The 21,907-nt window shown below is 50.0% G+C and overlaps 5 non-coding genes across 5 annotated transcripts; all 5 read right to left on the bottom strand.

Moving 5' to 3' along the window:
- Positions 1-1,230: 1,230 nt before the first annotated feature.
- On the bottom strand, positions 1,231-1,323 carry LOC136119602 (small nucleolar RNA SNORD116). Its single transcript, XR_010655582.1, has one exon. It is a non-coding gene; the product is annotated as a small nucleolar RNA SNORD116 (small nucleolar RNA).
- Positions 1,324-4,013: 2,690 nt separating this feature from the next.
- Positions 4,014-4,106, bottom strand: LOC136119596 (small nucleolar RNA SNORD116). Its single transcript, XR_010655577.1, has one exon. It is a non-coding gene; the product is annotated as a small nucleolar RNA SNORD116 (small nucleolar RNA).
- Positions 4,107-6,766: 2,660 nt separating this feature from the next.
- On the bottom strand, positions 6,767-6,859 carry LOC136119582 (small nucleolar RNA SNORD116). The gene has a single exon (XR_010655564.1). It is a non-coding gene; the product is annotated as a small nucleolar RNA SNORD116 (small nucleolar RNA).
- Positions 6,860-9,495: 2,636 nt separating this feature from the next.
- On the bottom strand, positions 9,496-9,588 carry LOC136119559 (small nucleolar RNA SNORD116). Its single transcript, XR_010655543.1, has one exon. It is a non-coding gene; the product is annotated as a small nucleolar RNA SNORD116 (small nucleolar RNA).
- A 2,689-nt stretch (positions 9,589-12,277) lies between these two features.
- Positions 12,278-12,370, bottom strand: LOC136119565 (small nucleolar RNA SNORD116). Its single transcript, XR_010655549.1, has one exon. It is a non-coding gene; the product is annotated as a small nucleolar RNA SNORD116 (small nucleolar RNA).
- Positions 12,371-21,907: the final 9,537 nt, after the last annotated feature.

Raw genomic sequence — 21,907 nt, 5'->3', positions numbered from 1 at the left:
AGCACGCTGGCTTTGGACACCGCCCTCCCTGAATAGAGAAAGACCCCTTCAAGCTTCTAGAGGCTGAATGTGAACTCTGAAACCCGGAGGTTGTTGAAGTAGACCACGGATTCCCACTCTCCCACAGCCAAGCCTTCTGACCAAAGCACAAAGACCTAACCAGACTTGCCTCCCGGCCGTGGGTGGTACATATACGTGGACCCGGAGATCCTGCCAGCTAGTAGCACATCTGATGTGCACTTGGGGCCAATTCCAGCACTCCCAGAGGCAAGAGGACCTCCGCTGGTCACGCCAACCCAGACCTGTAGCAGGCTACAGGCAAGATGCAGCCCGGCACCACTCAAGGGGCCAACGAAATTCGGCCTATGTGCCAATTCTCGCCAACTAGGCCAAATCACTTTCCGTGGAACCGTAGGAATGCTCACCACAGGAAGTGGTGGGCTTCAGCAACCATGACCCAAGTTCGGACCCCACAGCCGAAACTAGGCTACCATCCCTGCCGTGTTTCGCCAGCACCCAGACAGCAGTGTTGGCGGCCCTGAACCCCGAGGAAACGCACAAATCCTTCCCAGCCTCGTCCTCTGTGCCTCCTCCTGCCCACGGGGAAACTCGACCCTACTGGAAGCCACAGACATCATGCACACAGCAGGACACTGTACACCAGGGATGACAGACGGTAAGCATGTATGCTTTGATGACACGGACCCTACCCCACGGATCCTGGCACTTCTCCACTGCCACCGCGGTGCTACCGATAACCTCGCAGAGATCAAAGGCACTGTCCCCGAGAACCACAGACAGATTGCCAACGGAAGACCTCTGCCACCCAAGGGGACCTGGAAGCTTCAAAGGGCTCAGTGCCTGTCCACGGCAGAGCACCTGGCATCGCCAACAGTGCCCACGTCACTGTTCCACCAACAGACTGCTCCAGATAAATCGCTGGTTGTTCGAAAGGTCTGCGTGCCTCACAGGCCGGCCGCATCATGCCTTCTGGGAGAAAAACTTTTCCCTTTGCACATTTCCAAACAAGGGAACAAAGTGGCCAAAGGGCATGTTCGCATAACTCACCTATCCTCAAGGAGAGCGGCACAGACACCTCAGCATGTCTATCTTCTCTACGTCCTGCAAGACACCCTTTGGGCGTCATTCCTCCGGCAATGGGATCACAACTCTACGCAGGTTACCTACCTCGCTCCTCACTGTCCGTACGCCCGTGAGAGGAAACCTGCTGGACCTCAGACTCGATGAGGAGACGGTAGAGTGTTCTCACTCATTTTGTTCAGATTTTCCAAGGAATGCATACAGGGGTGTCATCATCGAAACAAGCACATGCTGGGACGCTGCAGAACACAACCGGGCATGCCATGCGGGTCTGCAGAAGAGCCATGACCTCGTAGTACTCCAAAACCCTGGGGAATCCACAGCCCCCAGGCGACTCTGCAAGAGCAACAGTCAATCTACTCTTGAAGCCACTGGGCCCGCCTGAGGAACACCTAATATCCAAAGGCACATTTTAGTGTGGCTGAACGCCTACCTTCCTGTGTTAACCACGTCTACGCTCGGAAACGTGGGACCGCCTCACTTTTTCCAGTTCTCCTCGGCACCTCCAGTCGTCAGCCCACACAAACGTCCTCTTGTCTTTGCTGACGGCCAGCCTTGCCAAGCAGCTGCCCCTGAGATGTGGACAGAAATCATGCAGGATTCAGAAGTGAACGGGCGTCCTTAGGGAACATGATTTATACTAACATATACCTGGGCTGGAGCCCTGAACCTGCTTCACAAGGACCTCTGTCCCTTACCAAGAACTGAAAGTATGTCTGACAGCATGACTGCAGGAACTTAGGCATGTACGTTGGCCTTTGTGTGTGAGGGTGTATGTGTGTGTTCCTGCGTGTGCGCGTGTGTGACTATGACTACGCACGATGATGTGCTTGTGGGTTTCTGTGTGGAACTCTGAATCCCCGTCTTGGTCTTTGTGTGTCCTTGAGGCCCTCTGCAGTGACACTGAATAGTAAATGTCGCAGGTTATACACAATCCCCTGACTTTGGACCACCCCACTGAATGGAGAAATACCCCTGCCAGCTTCAAGAGGCCATATGCTAACTTTGACCACCAGAGGCTGTTGAAATAGGCAACCGACTCCCGCTATCCCTCAGCCATGCCTTCTAACCAAAGCACAAAGTGTCGAGGAGACCTGCCTCCCAGCCGTGAGTGTCACATCTACATGGACCTAGAGACCTTGCTAGCTATTAGCACATCAGATGTGCACCTGGGGTCACTCCCAGCGCTTTTGGAAGCAAGGGAACCTCCGATGGATGGCGTTGACAATGACCTGCTGCTGGCTGCAGACAAGATGCAACCCGGTACCTCTCAAGGGTCTAATGGACTTCAGCCCAAGTGCGACTTCTCGCCAACTAGGCCAAATCACTTTCCGTGGACCCGTTGGAATGCCCACCATGGCAAGAGGTGGTCTTCAGTAACCATGACCCAGGTTCAAACCCCACGGTTAAAATTAGGCCACCTCTCCGGCCACATCTCGGCCAGCTCCCCTCTGGCAGGATTCAGCGCCCTGAATCCCGAGGAAACACTCAAACACTCGGCAACCTTGTCCTCACTGCCCTCCTCCTGCCCACATGGCGACTGGACCCTACTAGAAGCCAGAGATAACATGCGAATACGGGGACACTGTACACCAGGGAAGACAGACCACAAGCATTTCTGCTTTGATGACGCCGAACCCACACCATACATCCTGGCACTTCTCCACTGCCACAGCAAAACTTCTGAGGACCTCACAGAGAAAAGCACTGTCCGCGAGGACCACAGACAAACTTCCAACGGAAGACCTCTGCCACACGAGGAGACCTGGAAGCCAGTAAGGGAAAAGTGGCTGTCAAGGTCAGCGCACCTGGTATCACAACAGTGCGCCCATCTCTACCATGCCAACGGACTGCTTCGGATAAACCTCTGGCTGTTAGACAGGCATCCGTACCTCATGGGCCGGCTGCGTCACGCCTTCCGGGAAAAACACTTTCGCTTTGCACACTCCCAAACTAGGGAACAAAGTGGCCAAAGGGCATGTTAGCATACCTCACCTACCCCGAGCAGGCCAGCACATACTCCTCAGCATATCGATCTTTTCTAGCTTACGCAAGACACCCTTTGGGAATCATTTCTCCGGCAACGGGATCACAAGTCTACACAGGTTACCTACCTCATCGCATCCACGTGAACCGCCAAAGCCATCCTCTCCATAGGCAGGTGATGCCAGCCCATCACATACATGACAAATCCTTGAGAAGCCGAGGCCAGAGCCTGCAACCCAATGATGACAGCCCATGCCACAACATCACGTAGGACCTGTCCTTATCATGCCTTACCTTCCTGTCCAGACCATCAGCCACGACGCAGGCTTAAATGCAACACTCGGATCTCACCCCACTCCACGATGACCCACGGGGGGAAAACACTGTGCCAGGAATTGCAATACAGGAGCTGACAAGCGCAACACCGAGGCCTAATCCATCAGCCCCCTTGCGCCGATGCCCAACGTCAGCCCCCACACACCCACTGCTCCAGCCCCACTGGGCACTCAAGAACTTCACCATGACAAACGCAAAAACAGGGAGGGCCACAGGCCTGGCCTGAGTCTCCGGGCTCCAACCAGGGAAGCTTTCTCATTTTGGCTTCCAGAAAAAACACCCAAAGCGGCACAAAAAAACCATGACACTGGCCAAAACATACCTCCCAAGCTGCAAGCTCACTGCACCTACCTCAGCCCACACTCTGACTCTGAACATCAGGAGGTGAGCCTGCCCCCTCACATTCCCTCATCGGCCTTTCAGCAGGGACCTGGGATTCATAGACGACCCAGTTTATGTGCAGACACGGTCCACCCTCAGACAGAAACCTCTCCAATGCTGGAGTACTGGGTGGTATTTGCATGTATGTCAGGAGGGGATGATGACCCTCACTCCTCACTGTGCCCTAACCCCGAGAGAGGAAACGTGCTGGACCTCAGTTTCGATAAGGAGACTGTAGAGTGTTCTCACTCATTTTGTTCAGATTTTCCATGGAATGCATACAAGGGTGTCATCATCGATCTGAATACATGCTGGGAAGCTGCAGAACATAACCAGGCAGGCCATGCGGCTCTGCAGAGGAGACATTACCCTGGAGTACTCCAACAGCCTGGGGAATCCACAGTCCTCAGACCACTCAGCAAAAGCAAACATCAATCCACTCTTGCAGCCGTTGGGCCCATCTGAGGAAAACCTAATGTGGCATGGCACATCTTAGGGTGAGTGAATGCCTACCGTCCTGAGTAATCCAAGGCCATGCTCAGCAGTATGCGCCCGCCTCACTTTTTTCAGTTTTCCTTAGCTCATCCAGGCATCAGAGTACGTGAAGGTCTTCTTTTTGTCGACAGCCAGCCTTGCCAAGCAAATACACCTGAGAAGTGGACGGAAATAACAGAGGCTTCAGAAGTGGACCGAGGTCCTCAGGGAACATGATCCATGCGAATGTTTACCTGGGCTTCTGCTCTGAACCTGCTTCCCAAGGACCTCTATCCCTCACCGATTATTGTTTTGTGACTCACAGCATGTCTGCAGGACGTTAGGCATGTACATTGGCCAGTGTGTGAGACGCTGTATGTGTGTATTCACGCGCGTGGGCGTGTGCGACTGCGACTGCGCACGAGGACGCGATTGTGGGTTCCTGGTGTGCCTCTGAAAACGCGTCTTGCTCTCTGTGTGTCCCTGTGGCCCTCTGCAGAGGCCTCCAATAGTTAATACCAGAGATTATACACAACACCCTGGTTGGACTCCCAACAGAAAAAGAAAGACCCCTGTGAGCTGCAGGAGACTTATGAGAACTGTGACTCCCAGGAGCTGTAGAAATAGGCCACAGACTCCCGCTCTCGCATAGCCATGCCTTCTGACCAAAGGACGAACCTAGATGAGACCTGCCTACCGGCCGTGGGTGTCACATGAGTGTGGACATGGACATCCTGCCAGCTAACAGCACATCTGATGTGCACTTGGGCCACTCCCAGTGCTTCCGGAAGCAAGGGAAACTCCTATGGGTGGACTGAAACCAACCTGAAGATGGCTACAGGCAAGATGCAGCCTGGCACCACTCAAGGGGCTAACGATATTTGGCCCAAAAGCCAATTCTCGCCAAATAGGACAAATCACGTTCTGTGGACCCGTGGGTATGCCCACCACGGGAAGTGGTAGGATTAAGCAACCATAATCCAGGTTGGAACCCCACAGCAGAAACTAGACCATCTTCCCGGCCATGTCTCGCCAGCGCCCAGCCGGCAGGTTTCTCAGCCCTGAACCTGGAGGAAACGCTCAAATTTTTGAGAGCCTCGTCCTAAGTGCCCTCCTCCTGCCCTCAGGGCAACTCGACCTTACCTGAAGCCACAGACATCATGCGAACATGGGGTCACTGTACACCAAGGAAGACAGGCCACATACATGTCTGCTTTGATGACGCCTACCCCACCCCATGCATTATGGCACTTCTCCACTGCCACAGCGACACTACTAAGGACCTTGCAGAGATCAAAAGCACTGTCCCCGAGGACCACAGACAGACTTCCAACAGAAGACCTCTGCCACGCGAGGGGACCTGTAACTCTGAAAGGGCATAGTGCCTGTCCATGGCAGCGCACCTAGCATAGCAACAGTGTCCCCATCTCTGCCCCGCGTAAACTTCTGGCTGTTCGAAAGGCCTGCATGACACACGGGCCGGCCGCGTCATGCCCTCCAGGAGAAAAACTTTCACTTGCACATTCCCAAACAAGGGACAAAGCGGCCAAAGGGCATGTTCGCATAACTCACCTATCCTCAAGAAGAGGGGCACACACGCCTCAGCATGTCTATCTTCTCTAGGTCCCGCAAGACACCCTTTGGGAGTCATCCCTCCAGCAACGGAATCTCAACTCATCACATGTTACCTACCTCACCGAATCCTCATGAACTGCCAAAGCCATCCCCTTCATACGCAGCCGATGCCAGCCCACCACGAACAGGACACATGCTTGGGAAGCCGTGGCCAGCATCTGCAACACAATGATGACAGCCCATCCCACGACATCACACAGGACATGTCCTCATAATGTCTTACCTTCCTCTCCAGGCCAACAGTCACCACGCAGGCTTAAATGCAGCACTCGTTCCTAACCCCACTCCACGATGACCCACTTAGTGCAAACACTGTGCCAGAAGCTGCAGTAGATGAGCTGACATGGGCACCCCTGAGGCCTAATCCATCAGCCCCCTTCTGCCAATGTCCAACCCCAGCCAGCCCCACCGACTGCTCCAGACCCACCAGGCACCCAAGAACCTCAATGCGCCAAACGCAATGACAGGGAGGGCCACAGGCCTGGCCAGAGGTTCCATGCTCCAACCAGGGAAGCTTTCTCATTTTGGCTTCCAGAATTAACCCCCAAAGTGGCACGCACAAACCGTGACACTGGCCAAAACACACCTCCCAAGCTGCAAGCTCAATGGGCCTACCCCAGTCCACACTCCCACTCTGAAGATCAGCAGTTGAGCCTGCCCCCTCAAATTCCCTCATCGGCCTTTCAGCAGGGACCTGGGATTCATAGACGACCCAGTTTATGTGCAGACACGGTCCACTCTCAGATAGAAACCCCTCCAAAGCTGGAGACCTGGGTGGTGTTTGCATCATGTCAGGAGGGGACGATGGCCCTCACACCTAACTGTGCCCTACCCCCGAGAGAGGAAACGTGCTGGACCTCAGTTTCGATGAGGAGACGGTAGAGTGTTCTCACTCATTTTGTTCAGATTTTCCAAGGAATGCATACAAGGGTGTCGTCATCGATGCAAGCTCTGCTGGGAAGCTGTAGAACATAACCGGGCTGCCGCGGGGCTCTGCACAGGAGCCATTACCCTGGAGTACTCCAACAGCCTGGGGAATCCACAGTCCTCAGGCCACTCAGCAAAAGCAACAATCAATCCACTCTTGCAGCCATTGGGCCCATCTGAGGAAAACCTAATATAGAATGGCACATCTTAGGGTGAGTGAATGCCTACCGTCCTGAGTTATCCACGGCCATGATCAGCAACATGCACTCGCCTCACTTTTTCCAGTTTTCTTAGCACATCCAGTCATCAGAGTATGCGAAGGTCATCTTCTTCTTGCTGACAGCCAGCCTTGCCGAGCTACTACACCTGAGAAGTGGACAGAAATAACAGAGGTTTCAGAAGTGGACCGAGGTCCTCAGGGAACATGATCCATGCGAATATTTACCTGGGTTTCTGCTCTGAACCTGCTTCCCAAGGACCTATATCTCTTACCGAGTACTGATTTGTGTCTCACAGCATGTCTGCAGGAAGTTAGGCACGTACAGTGGCCAGTGTGTGAGACGCTGTATGTGTGTATTCACGCGCGTGGGCGTGTGTGACTGCGACTGCGCACGAGGACGCGATTGTGGGTTCCTGCGTGTGCCTCTGAAAACGCGTCTTGCTCTCTGTGTGTCCCTGTGGCCCTCTGCAGAGGCCTCCAACAGTAAATACCAGAGTTTATACACAACACCCTGGTTGGACTCCCAACAGAAAAAGAAAGGCTCCTGTGAGCTGCAAGAGACTTATGAGAACTGTGACCCCCAGGAGCTGTAGAAATAGGCCACAGACTCCCACTCTCCCACAGCCATGCCTCTGACCAAAGCACGAACCTAGATGAGACCTGCCTACCGGCCGTGGGTGTCACATGTGTGTGGACATGGACATCCTGCCAGCTAACAGCACATCTTCCGGAAGCAAGGGAAACTCCTATGGGCGGGCTGAAACCGGCCTGCAGATGGCTACAGGCAAGATGCAGCCTGGCACCATTCAAGGGCCTAACGAAATTTGGCCCAAATGCCAATTCTCGCCAACTAGGCCAAATCGTGTTCCGTGGACCCATGTGTATGCCCAACGTGGGAAGTGGTGGGCTTAAGCACCCATAACCCAGGTTGGAACCCCACGGCAAAACTAGATCATCTTCCCGGCCACACCTCCCCATCGCCCAGCCGGCAGGTTTCTCGGCCCTGAAACCGGAGGAAATGCTCAAATGCTTGACAGCCTCGTCCTAAGTGCCCTCCTCCTGCCCTCAGGGCAACTCGACCTTACTTGAAGCCACAGACATCATGCGAACACGGGGTCACTGTACTACAAGGAAGACAGACCACATACATGTCTGCTTTGATGACACCGACCCCACCCCATGCATTCTGGCACTTCTCCACTGCCACAGTGACACTACCAAGGACCTTACAGAGATCAAAAGCACTGTCCCCGAGGACCACAGACAGACTTCCAACAGGAGACCTCTGCCACGCGAGGGGACCTGTAAGTCTGAAAGGGCACAGTGCCTGTCCACGGCAGCTCACCTAGCATAGCAACAGTGCCCCCATCTCTGTCCCGCGTAAACTTCTGGCTGTTCGAAAGGCCTGCATGACACACGGGCCGGCCGCATCATGCCCTCCGGGAGAAAAACTTTCACTTTGCACATTCCCAAACATGGGACAAAGCGGCCAGAGGGCATGTTCGCATAACTCACCTTCCTCCAAGGAGGCCAGCACAAATGCCTCAGCATGTCCATCTTCTCTAGGTCCCGCAAGACACCCTTTGGGAATCATCCCTCCAGCAACGGAATCTCAACTCATCACAGGTTACCTACCTCACCGAATCCTCATGAGATGCCAAAGCCATCCCCTTCATAGGCATCTGATGCCAGCCCACCACAAACAGGACACATGCTTGGGAAGCCATGGCCAGCATCTGCAACCCAATGATGACAGCCCATCCCACGACATCAAACAGGACATGTCCTCATAATACCTCACCTTCCTCTCCAGGCCAGCAGTCACCACGCAGGCTTAAATGCAGCACTCCTTCCTAACCCCACTCCACGATGACCCACTTAGTGCAAACACTGTGCCAGAAGCTGCAGTAGATGAGCTGACATGGGCACCACTGAGGCCTAATCCATCAGCCCCCTTCCGCCAACGTCCAACTCCAGCCCACACCCACCCACTGCTCCAGCCCCACCGGGCACTCAAGAACCTCAACACGCCAAACTCAAGACAGGGAGGGCCACACAGGCCTGGCATGAGGCTCCATGCTCCAATCAGGGAAGCTTGCACATTTTGGCTTCCAGAATTAACCACCGAAGCAGCGTGCACAAAGCGTGATCCCGGCCAAAGCACACCTTTCCAAGCTGCAAGCTCACTGGGCCTACACCGGCACACAATCCAACTCTGAAGACCATCATGAGAGCCTTCCCACTCGCATTCCCTTAACGGTCTTCTAGCAGCGACCTGATATTCATACATGATCCAGCTTACGGGCAGACACAGTCGAACCTCAGACAGTAGCACCTCCAATTCTGGAGCCCTGAGTGGTGTTTGCATGCATGTCAGCAGGGGACGCTGGCCCTCACTCCTCACTGTCTGAAACACCCGAGAGAGGAAACGTGCTGGACCTCAGATTCGATGAGGAGACGGTAGAGTGTTCTCACTCATTTTGTTCAGATTTTCCAAGGAATGCATACCAGGGTGTCATCATCGATCCAAGCACGTGCTGGGACGCTGCACAACACAACCGGGCATGCCATGCGGGTCTGCAGAGGAGCCATGACCTCCTAGTACTCCAAAACCCTGGGCAATCCGCAGCCCTCAGGCCACTCTGCAAGAGCAACAGTCAATCTACTCTTGCAGCCACTGGGGCCGTCAGAAGAAAACCTAATATCCAATGACACATGTTGTGGTGGTTGAATACCTACCATCCTGAAATATCCACGTCCACGCTCGGAAACGTGGGCCCGCCTCACTTCTTCCAGTTCTCCTCAGCACCTCCAGTCGTCAGCCCACGCAAACGTCCTCTTGTCTTTGCTGACGGCCAGCCTTGCCAAGAAACTGCACCTGAGATGTGGACGGAAATCACGCAGGATTCAGAAGTGAACCTGGGTCCTTAGAGAACATGATTTATGCGAACATTTACCTGGGCTGGAGCCCTGAACCTGCTTCACAAGGACCTCTATCCCTTACCAAGAACTGAAAGTGTGTCTGACAGCATGACTGCAGGAAGTTAGGCATGTACGTTGGCCGTTGTGTGTGAGGGTGTATGCGTGTGTTCCTGCGTGTGCACGTGCGTGACTATGACTACGCATGATGATGCGCTTGTGGGTTTCTGTGTCAGCCTCTGCATCCCCGTCCTGGTCTTTGTGTGTCCTTGAGGCCCTCTGCAGTGACACTGAATAGTAAAAGTCACAGGTTATACACAGTACCCTGGCTTTGGACCACCCCACTGAATGGAGAAACATCCCTACCAGCTTCAAGAAGCCACATGAGAACTTTGACCCCCAGAGGCTGTTGTAATAGGCCACGGACTCCCGCTATCCCACAGCCATGCCTTCTGACCAAAGCACAAAGACTCGAGGAGATCTGCCTCCCAGCCGTGAGTGTCACATCTACGTGGACCTAGAGACCCTGCTAGCTACTAACACATCTGATGTGCACTTGGGGTCACTCCCAGCGCTTTTGGAAGCAAGGGAACTTCCCATGGATGGCGTTGACAATGACCTGCAGCTGGCTATAGGCAAGATGCAACCCGGCACCTCTCAGGGGTCTAAAGGACTTCAGCCCAAGTGTGACTTCTCACCAACTAGGCCAAATCACTTTCTGTGGACCTGTTGGAAAGCCCACCACGGCAAGAGGTGGTCTTCAGCAACCACGACCCAGGTTCAAACCCCACAGCAGAAACTAGGCCACCTTTCCAGCCACGTCTCGGCCAGCTCCCCCTCGACAGGATTCAGAGCCCTGAATCCCGAGGAAACGCTCAAACACTGAGCAACCTTGTCCTCACTGCCCTCCTCCTGCCCACACGGCAACTCGACCCTACTGGAAGCCACAGATAACATGCGAACACGGGGACACTATACACCAGGGAAGACAAACCGCAAGCATGTCTGCTTTGATGATGCCAAACCCACACCATGCATTCTGGCACTTCTCCACTGCCACAGCGATACTACCGAGGACCTCACAGAGATCAAAGGCACTGTCCCCGAGGACCACAAACTTCCAACGGAAGACCTCTGCCATGAGAGGGGACCTGGAAGCCAGTAAGGGCACAGTGGCTGTCAAGGTCAGCACACCTGGCATCACAACAGTGCGCCCATCTCTACCATGCCAACGGACTGCTTCGGATAAACCTCTGGCTGTTAGATAGGCATCCGTACCTCATGGGCCGGCCGCGTCACGCCTTCCGGGAAAAACACTTTCGCTTTGCACATTCCCAAACTAGGGAACAAAGTGGCCAAAGGGCATGTTTGCATAACTCACCTACCCCAATGAGGCCGGCACACACTCCTCAGCATATCGATCTTTTCTAGCTTATGCAAGACACCCTTTGGGAATCATTTCTCCAGCAACGGGATCACAAGTCTACACAGGTTACCTACCTCATCGCATCCACGTGAACCGCCAAAGCCATCCTCTCCATAGGCAGGTGATGCCAGCCCATCAAGTACATGACAAATCCTTGAGAAGCCGAGGCCAGAGCCTGCAACCCAATGATGACAGCCCATGCCACAACATCACGTAGGACCTGTCCTTTCCATGCCTTACCTTCCTGTCCAGACCATCAGCCACGACGCAGGCTTAAATGCAACACTCGGATCTCACCCCACTCCATGATGACCCACGGGGGGAAAACCCTGTGCCAGGAATTCCAATACAGGAGCTGACAAGCGCAACACCGAGGCCTAATCCATCAGCCCCCTTGCGCCGATGCCCAACGTCAGCCCCCACACACCCACTGCTCCAGCCCCACTGGGCACTCAAGAACTTCACCATGACAAATGCAAAAACAGGGAGGGCCACAGGCCTGGCCTGAGTCTCCGGGCTCCAACCAGGGAAGCTTTCTCATTTTGGCTTCCAGAATTAACCCCCAAAGCAGCACGCACAAACCGTGACACTGGCCAAAACATACCTCCCAAGCTGCAAGCTCACTGAACCTACCTCAGCCCACACTCCGACTCTGAAGATCAGCAGGTGAGACTGCCCCCTCACATTCCCTCAACGGCCTTTCAACTGGGACCTGGGATTCATAGACGACCCAGTTTATGCGCAGACACGGACCACCCTCAGACAGGAACCCCTCCAATGCTGGAGCCCTGGGTGGTATTTGCATGCATGTCAGGAGGGGACGATGGCCCTTACTCCTAACTGTGCCTTACCCCCGACAGAGGAAACGTGCTGGACCTCAGACTCGATGAGGAGACGGTAGAGTGTTCTCACTCATTTTGTTCAGATTTTCCAAGGAATGCATAAAAGGGTGTCATCATCGATCCAAGCACGTGCTGGGACGCTGCACAACACAACCACGCATGCCATGCGGGTCTCCAGAGGAGCCATGACCTCGTAGTACTCCAAAACCCTGGGGAATCCACAGCCCTCAGGCCACTCTGCAAGAGTAACAGTCAATCTACTCTTGAAGCCACTGGGCCCGTCTGAGGAAAACCTAATATTCAGTGGCACATCTTAGGGTGGGTGAACGCCTACCTTCCTGAGTCATCCAGGACCATGCTTAGCAACCGGCCCCCACCTCACTTTTCCAGTTCTCCTTAGCACCTCCAGTCATCAGACAACGTGAACGTCTTCTTGCCTTTCCTGACGGCCACCCCTCCCCAGGAACTGCACCTGAGAAGTGGACATAAATCACGCAGTCATCAGAATTGGACCGGGGTCCTCAGAGAACGTGATTCATGCCAATGTTTACCTGGGCTTGAGCCCAGACCCTGCTTACCAAGGACCTCTACCCTTACTGAGAACTTAATGTTTGTCTGACAGCACGACTGCAGGATGTTAGGAACGTACGTTGCCCGGCATGTGAGAGGGTCTATGTGTGTGTTCACGCGTGTGCGTGGGTGTGACTGTCACTGCTCACGAGGACGTGCTTCTGGGCTTCTTTGTGTTCCGCTCAAACTGCATCTTGGTCTCCGTGTGTCCCTGAGGCCCTCTGCAGAAACACCGAAGCGTAAAAGCCACAGTTTATACACAGAATGCTGGCATTGGACACAGACACCCCTGAATGGAGAAAGACCCCTTCAAGCTTCAAGAGGCTGAATGCGAACTCTGAAACCCGGAGGCTGTTGAAGTAGGCCACGGATTCCCGCTCTCCCACAGCCTAGCCTTGTGATCAAAGCACAAAGACCTAACCAGGCTTGCCTCCCGGCCGTGGGTGTGACATATACGTGGACCCGGAGAAGCTGCCAGCTAGTAGCATGTCTGATGTGCAATTGGGGCCACTTCCAGCACTCCCGGAGGCAAGACAACCTCTGCTGGTTGGGCCGACTCTGACCTGCAGCAGGCTCCAGGCAAGATGCAGCCCGGCACCACTCAAGGGGCTAACGAAATTCGGCCTATGTGCCAATTCTGGCCAACTAGGCCAAATCACTTTCTGTGGACCCATAGGAATGCCCACCACAGGAATTGGTGGGCTTCAGCAACCATAACTCTTGTTCAGAACCCACAGCCGAAACTAGGCTACCATCCCTGCCATGTTTTGTCAGCACCCACCCAGCAGGGTTGGCGGCCCTGAACCCTGAGGAAACGCACAAATCCTGGCCAGCCCCGTCCTCCGTGGCCTCCTCCTGCCCACGGGGCAACTCAACCCTATTAGAAGCCACAGATACCGTGCAAAAAGGGGGACACTGTACACCAGGGGTGAGAGATTGTAACATGCCTGCTTTGATGACACTGACCCTACCCCACGGATCCTGGCACTTCTCCACTGCCACAGTGACACTACCGAGGACCTCACAGAGACCAAAGGCACTGTCCCCGAGAACCAAAAACAGATTGCCAACGGAAGACCTCTGCCACTCAAGGGGACCTGGACACTTCAAAGGGCACAGTGCCTGTCTGCGGCAGCGTACCCGGCATCGCAACAGTGTCCGCGTTGCTGTTCCACCAACAGACTTCTCCAGATAAATCTCTGGCTCTTTGAAATTCCTGCGAGGTTTTGTGGGAAGATGGCGGAAGAGTAAGACGCGGAGATCGCCTTCCTCCCCACGGATACAACAGAAATACATCTACACGTGGAACAACTCCTACAGAACACCTACTGAAGGCTGGCAGAAGACCTCAGAGCTCCCAAAAGGCCAGAAACTCCCCACGTACCTGGGTAGGGCAAAAGAAAAAAAGAAAAAACAGAGAAAAAAGAATAAGGACGGCACCTGCACCAGTGGGAGGGAGCTGTAAAGGAGGAAAAGTTTCCACACACTAGGAAGCCCCTCCGCGGGCGGAGACTGCGGGAGGCGGAGGGGGGAGCTTCGGGACCGCGGAGTGGTGCACAGCGACGGGTGTGGAGGGCAAAGCGGGGAGATTCCTGCACAGACGATCGGTGCCGACCGGCACTCACCAACCCGAGAGGCTTGTCTGCTCACCCGCCGGGGCGGGCGGGGCTGCGAGCTGAGGCTCGGGTTTCGGTTTTGGACGGAGCGCAGGGAGAGGACTGGGATTGGCGGCTTGAACATAGCCTGAAGGGGTTAGTGCACCACGGCTAGCCGGGAGGGAGTTCGGGGAAAAGCCTGCACCTGCCGAAGAGGCAAGAGACTTTTTCTTCCCTCTTTGTTTCCTGGTGCGCGAGGAGAGGGGTTTAAGAGCGCTGCTTAAAGGAACTCCAGAGACGGGCGCGAGCCGCGGCTAAAAGCGCGAACCCCAGAGACGGGCGCGAGCCGCGGCTAAAAGCGCGGATCCCAGAGACGGGCGGGAGACGCTAAGGCTGCTGCTGCCGCCACCAAGGGGCCTGTGTGCGAGCACAGGTCACTCTCCACACCCCTCTTCCACGGAGCCTGTGCAGCCCGCCACTGCCAGGTTCCCGGGATACAGGGACAACTTCCCCGGGAGTACGCACAGCGGGTCTCAGGCTGGAGCAACGTCACGCTGGCCTCTGCCGCCGCAGGCCCGCCCCGCAGGCAGTGCCCCTCCCTCCCCCCCGGCCTGAGTGCGCCAGAGCCCCCGAATCAGCGGCTTCTTTAACCCCATACTGTCTGAGCAAAAAACAGACGCCCTCCAGCGACCTACACGCAGAGGCAGGGCCAAATCCAAAGCTGAGCCCCTGTGAGCTGTGAGAACAAAGAAGAGAAAGGGAAATCTCTCCCAGCAGCCACAGAAGCAGCGGATTAAAGCTCCACAATCAACTTCATATACCCTGCATCTGTGGAATACCTGAATAGACAGGGAGTGATCCCAAATTGAAGAGGTGGAATTTAGGAGCGAGATCTGTGATTTTTTTCCCTTTTCCTCTTTTTGTGAATGTGTACATGTATGCTTCTGTGTGAGATCTTGTCTGTATACTCTTGCTTCCACCATTTGTCCTAGGGCTCTATCCATCCATGGTTTTTTAAGAAAAATTTTTTTTTCTTAATAATTAATTTTAATTGTAATAACTTTATTATACTTTACCTTCGTTCTTTCTTTCTTTCCTTCCTTCCTTCCCTCCTTTAGACAACGAATCACCCCAAATTGAGGAGGTGGTCTCTGAGAGCAAGATTTATGATTTTTCCCCCTTTACCTCTTTTTCTGAACGTGTATGTGTATGCTTCTGTGTAAGATTTTCTCTGTGTAGCTTTGCTTCCAACATTTGTCCTAAGGTTCTATCCGGCCCTTTTTTTTTCTAAATATTTTTTAATTCAATAACTATATTATACTTTATTTTATTTTTACTGTATCTTCTTTCTTTCTTTTTTCCTTCTTTCCCTCCTTCCTCCCTTCCTCCCTCCCTCCCTCCCTCCCTCCTTTCTTTCCTTCTTTGCTTCTTTCTTCCTTCCTTCCTTTCTTCCTTTCCTTCTTTCTTTCCTCATACTTCTACTAATTCTCTCTACATTTTCTCCTTCTTTCCCTCCTCCCTTCCTTCCTTCCTCCCTCCCTCCCTCCCTCCTTTCTTTCCTTCTTTGCTTCTTTCTTCCTTCCTTCCTTTCCTCCTTTCCTTCTTTCTTTCCTCATACTTCTACTAATTCTCTCTACATTTTCTCCTTCTTTCCCTCCTCCCTTCCTTCCTTCCTCCCTCCCTCCCTCCCTCCTTTCTTTCCTTCTTTGCTTCTTTCTTCCTTCCTTCCTTTCCTCCTTTCCTTCTTTCTTTCCTCATACTTCTACTAATTCTCTCTACATTTTCTCCTTCTTTCCCTCCTTCCTTCCTTCCTTCCTCCCTCCCTCCCTCCCTCCTTTCTTTCCTTCTTTGCTTCTTTCTTCCTTCCTTCCTTTCCTCCTTTCCTTCTTTCTTTCCTCATACTTCAACTAATTCTCTCTACTTTGTCTCCCTTTTATTCTGAGCCGTGTGGATGAAAGGCTCTTGGTGCTCCAGCCCAGGAGTCAGGGCTCTGCCTCTGAGGTAGGAGAGCCAACTTCAGGACACTGGTCAACAAGAGACCTCCCAGCTCCACATAATATTAAATGGCGGAAATCTCCCAGAGACCTCCATCCTAACACCAGCACCCAGCTTCACTCAACGACCAGCAAGCCACAGTGCTGGACAACCTATGCCAAACAACTAGCAAAACAGGAACACAACCCCACCCATTAGCAGAGAGGCTGCCTAAAATCATAATAAGGCCACAGACACCCCAAAACACACCACCAGACGTGAACCTGCCCACTAGAGAGACAAGATCCAGCCTCATCCAGCACAACACAGGCACTAGTCCCCTTCACCAGGAAGCCTACACAACCCACTGAAACAACCTTAGCCACTGGAGACAGACATCAAAAACAACGGGAACTACGAACGTGCAGCCTGCAAAAAGGAGACCCCAAACACAGTAAGATAAGCAAAATGAGAAGACAGAAAAACACACAGCAGATGAAGGAGCAAGATAAAAACCCACCAGACCTAACAAATGAAGAGGAAATAGGCAATCTACCTGAAAAAGAATTCAGAATAATGATAGTAAGGATGATCCAAAATCTTGGAAGTAGAATGGACAAAATGCAAGAAACAGTTAACAAGGACCTAGAAGACATAAAGATGAAACAAGCAACGATGAACAACGCAATAAATGAAATTAAAAGTACTCTAGATAGGATCAATAGCAGAATAACTGAGGCAGAAGAACGGATAAGTGACCTGGAAGATAAAGTAGTGGAAATAACTACTGCAGAGCAGAATAAAGAAAAAAGAATGAAAAGAACTGAGGACAGTCTCAGAGACCTCTGGGACAACATTAAACGCACCAACATTCGAATTATAGGGGTTCCAGAAGAAGAAGAAAAAAAGAAAGGGACTGAGAAAATATTTGAAGAGATTATAGTTGAAAACTTCCCTAATATGGGAAAGGAAATAGTTAATCAAGTCCAGGAAGCACAGAGAGTCCCATACAGGATAAATACAAGGAGAAATACGCCAAGACACATATTAATCAAACTGTCAAAAATTAAATACAAAGAAAGCATATTAAAAGCAGCAAGGGAAAAACAACAAATAACACACAAGGGAATCCCCATAAGGTTAACAGCTGATCTCTCAGCAGAAACCCTACAAGCCAGAAGGGAGTGGCAGGACATACTAAAAGTGATGAAGGAGAAAAACCTGCAACCAAGACTACTCTACCCAGCAAGGATCTCATTCAGATTTGATGGAGAAATTAAAACCTTTACAGACAAGCAAAAGCTGAGAGAGTTCAGCACCACCAAACCAGCTTTACAACAAATGCTAAAGGAACTTCTCTAGACAAGAAACACAAGAGAAGGAAACGACCTATAATAACGAACCCAAAACAATATAGAAAATGGGAATAGGAACATACATATCGATAATTACCTTAAATGTAAATGGACTAAATGCTCCCACCAAAAGACACAGATTGGCTGAATGGATACAAAAACAAGACCCTTATATATGCTGTCTACAAGAGACCCACTTCAGACCTAGAGACACATACAGACTGAAAGTAAGGGGATGGAAAAAGATATTCCATGCAAATGGAAACCAAAAGAAAGCTGGAGTAGCAATTCCCATATCAGACAAAATAGACTTTAAAATAAGGACTATTAAAAGGGACAAAGAAGGACACTACATAATGATCAAGGGATCGATCCAAGAAGAAGATATAACAATTGTAAATATTTATGCACCCAACATAGGAGCACCTCAATACATAAGGCAAATACTAACAGCCATAGAAGGGGAGATCGACAGTAACACATTCATAGTAGGGGACTTTAACACCCCACTTTCACCCATGGACAGATCATCCAAAATGAAAATAAATAAAGAAACACAAGCTTTAAATGATACATTACACAAGATGGACTTAATTGATATTTATAGGACACTCCATCCAAAAACAACACAATACACATTTTTCTCAAGTGCTCATGGAACATTCTCCAGGATAGATCATATCTTGGGTCACAAATCAAGCCTTGGTAAATTTAAGAAAACTGAAATTGTATCAAGTATCTTTTCTGACCACCACGCCATGAGACTAGATATCAATTACAGGAAAAGATCTGTAAAAAATACAAACACATGGAGGCTAAACAATACACTACTTAATAATGAAGTGATCACTGAAGAAATCAAAGAGGAAATAAAAAAATACCTAGAAACAAATGACAATGGAGACACAATGACCCAAAACCTATGGGATGCAGCAAAAGCAGTTCTAAGGGGGAAGTTTATAGAAATACAAGCCCACCTTAAGAAGCAGGAAACATCTCGAATAAACAACCTAACCTTGCACCTCAAGCAATTAGAGAAAGAAGAACAAAAAAACCCCAAAGCTAGCAGAAGGAAAGAAATCATAAAAATCAGATCAGAAATAAATGAAAAAGAAATGAAGGAAACAATAGCAAAGATCAATAAAACGAAAAGCTGGTTCTTTGAGAAGATAAACAAAATTGATAAACCACTAGCCAGACTCATCAAGAAAAAAAAGGAGAAGACTCAAATCAATAGAATTAGAAATGAAAAAGGAGATGTAACAACTGGCACTGCAGAAATTAAAAAAATCATGAGAGATTACTACAAGCAACTCTATGCCAATAAAATGGACAATCTGGAAGAAATGGACAAATTCTTAGAAATGCACAACCTGCCAAGACTGAATCAGGAAGAAATGGAAAATATGAACAGACCAATCACAAGTACTGAAATTGAAACTGTGATTAAAAATCTTCCAACAAACAAAAGCCCAGGACCAGATGGCTTCACAGGTGAATTCTATCAAACGTTTAGAGAAGAGCTAACACCTATCCTTCTCGAACTCTTCCAAAACATAGCAGAGGGAGGAACACTCCCAAATTCCTTCTACGAGGCCACCATCACCTTGATACCAAAACCAGACAAGGATGTCACAAAGAAAGAAAACTACAGGCCAATATCACTGATGAACATAGATGCAAAAATCCTCAGCAAAATACTAGCAAACAGAATCCAACAGCACATTAAAAGGATCATACACCATGATCAAGTGGGGTTTATTCCAGGAATGCAAGGATTCTTCAATATACGCAAATCTATCCATGTGATAAACCATATTAACAAATTGAAGGAGAAAAACCATATGATCATCTCAATAGATGCAGAGAAAGCCTTCGACAAAATTCAACACCCATTTATGATAAAAACCCTCCAGAAAGTAGGCATAGAGGGAACTTTCCTCAACATAATAAAGGCCATATATGACAAGCCCACAGCAAACATCATCCTCAATGGTGAAAAACTGAAAGCATTTCCACTAAGATCAGGAACAAGACAAGGTTGCCCACTCTCACCACTCTTATTCAACATAGTTTTGGAAGTTTTAGCCACAGCAATCAGAGAAGAAAAGGATATAAAAGGAATCCAAATCGGAAAAGAAGAAGTAAAGCTGTCACTGTTTGCAGATGACATGATACTATACGTAGAGAATCCTAAAGATGCTACCAGGAAACTACTAGAGCTAATCAATGAATTTGCTAAAGTAGCAGGATACAAAATTAATGCACAGAAATCTCTGGCATTCCTATATACTAATGATGAAAAATCTGAAAGTGAAATCAAGAAAACACTCCCATTTACCATTGCAACAAAAAGAATAAAATATCTAGGAATAAACCTACCTAAGGAGACGAAAGACCTGTATGCAGAAAATTATAAGACACTGATGAAAGAAATTAGAGATGATACAAATACATGGAGAGATATACCATGTTCTTGGATGGGAAGAATCAACATTGTGAAAATGACTCTACTACCCAAAGCAATCTACAGATTCAATGCAATCCCTATCAAACTACCACTGGCATTTTTCACAGAACTAGAACAAAAAATTTCGCAATTTGTATGGAAACACAAAAGACCCCGAATAGCCAAAGCAATCTTGAGAACGAAAAAAGGAGCTAGAGGGATCAGGCTCCCTGACTTCAGACTATACTACAAAGCAACAGTAATCAAGACAGTATGGTACTGGCACAAAAACAGAAAGATAGATCAGTGGAACAGGATAGAAAGCCCAGAGATAAACCCACGCACATATGGACACCTTATCTTTGATAAAGGAGGCAGGAATGTGCAGTGGAGAAAGGACAGCCTCTTCAATAAATGGTGCTGGGAAAACTGGACAGGTACATGTAAAAGTATGAGATTAGATCACTCCCTAACACCATACACAAAAATAAGCTCAAAATGGATTAAAGACCTAAATGTAAGGCCAGAAACTATCAAACTCTTAGAGGAAAACATAGGCAGAACACTCTATGACATAAATCACAGCAAGATCCTTTCTGACCCACCTCCTAGAGTAATGGAAATAAAAACAAAAATAAACAAATGGGACCTATAGAAACTTCAAAGCTTTTGCACAGCAAAGGAAACCATAATCAAGACCAAAAGACAACCCTCAGAATGGGAGAAAACATTTGCAAATGAAGCAACTGACAAAGGATTCATCTCCAAAATTTACAAGCAGCTCATGCAGCTCAATAACAAAAAAACAAAAAACCCCATCCAAAAATGGGCAGAAGACCTAAATAGACATTTCTCCAAAGAAGATATACAGAATGCCAACAAACACATGAAAGAATGCTCAACATCATTAATCATTAGAGAAATGCAAATCAAAACTACAATGAGATATCATCTCACACCAGTCAGAATGGCCATCATCAAAAAATCTAGAAACAATAAATGCGGGAGAGGGTGTGGAGAGAAGGGGACACTCTTGCACTGCTGGTGGGAATGTGAATTGGTTCAGCCACTGTGGAGAACAGTATGGAGGTTCCTTAGAAAACTACAAATAGAATTACCATATGACCCAGCAATCCCACTACTGGGCATATACCCTGAGAAAACCAAAATTCAAAAAGAGTCATGTACCAAAATGTTCATTGCAGCTCTATTTACAATAGCCCGGAGATGGAAACAACCTAAGTGCCCATCATCGGACGAATGGATAAAGAAGATGTGGCACATATACACAATGGAATATTACTCAGCCTTAAAAAGAAATGAAGTTGAGCTATTTGTAATGAGATGGATAGACCTAGAGTCTGTCATACAGAGTGAAGTGAGTCAGAAAGAAAAAGACAAATACCATTATGCTGACACATATATATGGAATTTAAGGGGAATAAATGTCATGAAGAACCTAGGGGTAAGACAGGAATAAAGACGCAGACCTACTGGAGAACGGACTTGAGGATATGGGGAGGGGGAAGGGTGAGTTTAGACAGGGCGAGAGAGAGTCATGGACATATACACACTAACAAACGTAGTAAAGTAGATAGCTAGGGGGAAGCAGCCGCAAGGCACAGGGATATTAGCTCGGGGCTTTGTGACAGCCTGGAGGGGTGGGATGGGGAGAGTGGGAGGGAGGGAGACGCAAGAGGAAAGACATATGGGAACA

Source organism: Phocoena phocoena, chromosome 2 (genome assembly GCF_963924675.1).
Source record: "Phocoena phocoena chromosome 2, mPhoPho1.1, whole genome shotgun sequence".
Lineage (NCBI taxonomy): Eukaryota > Metazoa > Chordata > Mammalia > Artiodactyla > Phocoenidae > Phocoena > Phocoena phocoena.
This window is presented reverse-complemented; position numbering and strand designations above follow the sequence as displayed.